This window comes from Atractosteus spatula, assembly GCF_055471065.1.
Source record: "Atractosteus spatula isolate fAtrSpa1 chromosome 10 unlocalized genomic scaffold, fAtrSpa1.hap1 SUPER_10_unloc_17, whole genome shotgun sequence".
NCBI classification, from domain to species: Eukaryota; Metazoa; Chordata; class Actinopteri; order Semionotiformes; family Lepisosteidae; genus Atractosteus; species Atractosteus spatula.
In genome coordinates, this window is record NW_028296620.1 from 230674 (window position 1) to 235108 (window position 4435).

At 38.7% G+C, this 4435-nt stretch overlaps 1 non-coding gene across 1 annotated transcript; it reads right to left on the minus strand.

The window, feature by feature from the left end:
* Positions 1–1184: 1184 nt before the first annotated feature.
* trnas-gcu (transfer RNA serine (anticodon GCU)) lies at positions 1185–1266 on the minus strand. Its single transcript has one exon. It is a non-coding gene; the product is annotated as a tRNA-Ser (tRNA).
* Between the last annotated feature and the right edge of the window lie 3169 nt (positions 1267–4435).

Sequence of the window (4435 nt, forward strand, 5' to 3'; positions counted from 1 at the left end):
ATCAAAGTGAAAGAGAAATTCGCAATTTTCCCTTTTTGATTAAGGAACAAGAAAACACCATCCTTTGAATTGGATTCAAACCAGGGACATAAGAAATACTCGCTGCTTTTTCAACAATCTTAAGAGCTAGCAACTGAGCTATCGAGAGGTCAGAAAATAAACGTTTTGTCACACGCGTTGCCCAATGTAGTGTAGTGTTCCTCTTTATTTAAATCCCAGTTCGACATCAAAATACCCACTCCCATAGTCTCGTTTAGTAGAAGAAATGGACCAGGCTTCTACTCTATAAACGTCCAGAGTTCTTATAAAACATTTAAAGGGATATCAGTGCTGGCGGAAATTGACTCTTTTTCTAGTGGGATCAGGATCACATAAAACCTTTCGTTTGGATTGAGAAGAGGATCATGTTGACACTCAAAACATACTAACCTTTGCTTCTTTCGAGGACGAATGGATTATTGAGCTGCGAACATCAGTTCAAATCAAATCTCTCCAACTGCAGTTGCTTCTTTGAGAGTTTCTTCAAATCTTTCAACTGAACGTCAATATCGAGGGATATTGATGGTAATATCATACGGATTTTGGTTTTCTTTTGATCGAAAATTGTATTAAAATACAAGCCTCTTTCACATTTGTATAATACTTTCCGTTGCATCCTCAGATAAAAATTCTAAATACCACAAAGTTACAATATATGGAATAGCATTTATTTTAAAATGTATTTTAAAATTTGCATTTATTTAGAGCTATATTTAGAGCTTAGTAAAGATAACATTGCTAATATTGATGGAGTAGAAATGTAAGATGAATTGATAGCTTTTTCTGAGCTAAAAAAGTCCTACAACGCCTCCTGTAACAGGTAAGGACTCATAGCAAGACAGTGCTATTGCATTGCGCATTTTGCAGATACGACCAGTTTCTGCTTCTGGTGAGTGCATTTTTTCCAAACTGAAATTAACAAGAACATTTTCAAGATGCGCCATGTCCCTAAATCGTTCATCAGGACTACTATTAATGTCAGGTGAAAGCAGTACAAAGCATAAATTTAACCTATTAAGAGACTATATCTGTCAGCTACTGCTGTAAGCCATATTCAGCCAACGCTAGAAATATTACTACTCTACTACAGTAGATAAAGATAGCAAGTCCAACTTAGAAACGGATCACAAGTCGAAGACATAAACCGACGAGGGTGGGATTTGAACCCACGCGTGCAAAGCACAATGGATTAGCAGTCCATCGCCTTAACCACTCGGCCACCTCGTCTCGCGTACCACTTCCCCTTGGGCATGATTTTGCTCGGCGACCAGGCTCAGCGCACATCGACCTCAGATGTCTCAGAGCGGTGTGTCCAAGCGGCTGTATAAGAATAGGTAATAGGTTTATTCCATGCTGAAAAAAAGAAGAAAGAGAACACAATGTTTCGGCCGTGGAGTCTTCTTCATGTGTGAGAGAGACAGGACAGTAGGCAAAGGTAAAGTAGCGGGAGAACAAAGGTTTGAGGGTGGGTACCCACCTGTATAAGAATAGTGTTCTGCCGGTGCTGTGGTAAAGCTGGTTAAAACACCTGTTTCATAAAGAGGAGATCCTGGATCCGAATGCCAGCGGTACCTTTTTTCCTGTCTTGTTTTACAGAACATGTAATTTGGGACACTCAAAGAGGTCTTGATTTGGTTTTATGCGTTTATTAATTTCCTTTGCAGAACAACTTGTTTTTTTTAAATCATATAGCTTGCGAAAGATGAAATGCAAGCAAATTTTTTTGTTCACCAAAAGTATGTACAAGTATGTTGATTGTTGATTGATTGTATACAATGTATAATTTGAAATACATATTTTTCAGGTGTGAATGTGTATTTTCAGAATAAATTTCTAAACCAAATCATTGGGTTGATTTACTAGTTTCTACACCTGTAAAACCTATCTTTGATGTATAATAGACCTCTAAAGTTATCCGTATAATAGACCTCTAAAGTTATCCGGAACTCCTACCATATATGTATAATTGTCTTCTAAATTTATCCGTATAATAGAACTCTAACCATTTACGTATAATGAACATCTAATCATAGACGTATAATTGACGTATAACAATAGACGTATATTAGAATTTCATTCTAGACGAATTGCGGACCACATTTAGACGTTTAAGGTATGCGTTTAATAGACGTATATTATACGTCTTTTGCCCACTGGGTACAACGAAAAAAACACAACAACAATACAATTGTATAACAAAAGAAAGACAGAGACAACAGCCGATGTGCAAAAAACAACAATAGGCAGTGTGCAAAATAACAAAAAGGTAACAGGTTATGTGCAAAAACATGCATCAAAAGAATGAAATAAAGGGATAGAAATGATGGGGAGTGAGCTTTTGACATGTATGGTAGAGGCAGATTTTCAATGTGTGTTTGGGTTTTTGGTAAGAAAGAAGGCACTGTGAGGTTCAGATCATAGGTGAGAGGTGAGGAGAGAGTGAGAGAGGCTGGGAGTTTAATAGTTTGATAGTGCGGGGGTAAAAACTGTTTCTGAGTCTGGTAGTCCGGACCCGAATGCTCCGGTACCGTTTTCCATGTCATGCTAAACGCCACAAATTGTGTTAGTCCAGTAGTATCAATCGTCCTAAAGTTACGGAAAATCGAATGCGACTGGTGTTATCAGCACACATTTTTTCAGAATAGTCGAGCTGTTTAAAACAGCAAATTCACAGCTTCGTGTCTTTTAAGCTTTGTGTTTCACTCTCCAAATAGAGGCACGGGTTCAAATCCCACTCCCGACAATCAGGCGTTTTACCCTCTTTGTGAGTTCGAGCCTCACCTGGAGCAGTATAGCCTGTCTTTAGCTACTGAAAGCAACTGTCGAGTTTAGATACTCTTAGGTATTTGACGGAGATAAATTAACATCAAACGAACAAGGAAAGGTAAAGGTTTACTTCGAGTCACAATCAAAGAAGGCTCCACAGCTGAAACATTGTGTTTCCTTCTCTTTTCAGCATGGAATAAACCTACAGTACCTTATCAGGATGGCCGAGTGGTCTAAGGCGCCAGACTCAAGGACTCCTGTCTTTTCATCGCTTGGGTGTTCTGGGGTGAGTTTCCCGAAAACGATGAATCTTAGAGACGAACGAGCAACTTTACGATGTACGTAGGTAACATACAAGCTACTTTTTCGTGGGTTTCCCAAAACCCCTCTTAATCGATCATTTAACGAGCGAGTATAAAGTACTTCTTTGTTAACCCCGCCCATGAAGTCGCTTAGCAAAAAGCATCACAAGTCGATTGACAAACAATTGATTGACAATACTTTCATTATATGGTGTAATAAAATAAATGACTGACATGCTGTAAAAGAAAACCAAGTTTAACTGTGTGAACAGTGTATGCGTCCTGCACGACGTCTTTGATTTAAAGCAATATTTTTTGTCACGCTGCCATCGTTAGGAATCACAGTGTTTCAAGAGAAAATACTGTTGTTATTTAAAGTTGTTGGGTGTGTTGGAACTCCTTTTTAATTGGTCTTATTAACATGACATCTGGAAAAATTAACTACTAAGCTTGGCACGTGTCACTCAACAAATACAGGACCTATAATCAAATTTAAAAACAAGTAGGTCTAAGCTTTACCGTCAACAATCAAGACAGAACATAAAACGGCATTCGAACTTAAAATATTGTATGGACCGCGGGTTTCGGTACGGAATGGAACAGGCGTAGGACTCAGGGAATGGGGTTGAACAACACATTTAATAACTCGAATCGGGAAAGGTACACACACAGGGACAGGGGTTACAGCGCTGCACCTACACTAACATACACACACACGAAGGGAAGAGACTGTATCTCAGCCTCCGTCCCACTATATACAGTCCGGTAGTCCCCAGGTGCTGTTCTCAGCCCGCCCTGCGTGGCGCTACATTGTAATACATGTTACATGTTTCACGTTCTTTATGGAATTTAAATACAATTTAAACCCCACCCCAAAAGTACTAAAAGAGGGAGTATTATTAAAACATTTGATTTATGAATATGAAATTTACCCAAGATGACTAATAAATTCATAACTGTATAAATAAATGTTCTTTTTTCGAATTTCCTCTTACATAGTACAACAAAATATCAAAATCCTTAATATAAAATCTTAGTATTCTATATTTCCAGAGAATTCCCATGATGTGAATTGAATGTGCTCTGTCTGGCGATCTCTGTCGCTAAGGTTGGCGCAAGAGGTAGCCAGTTTAAGAAGCACTTAGTGATTAACGAGTGGGTCGGGGAGCACGTAGATTACGAAGGATTATAACGTTCTACTTTAGTTACGATAGGTTTTAGGAAACACTCGTAAATCAACGATCGATCTTAAGAGCGAGTTTACGATGTTCTTAGCGCTACGATGCTTTCGGGAAACTCACCCCCTGGTCTCTGAATAGAAGCGTGGG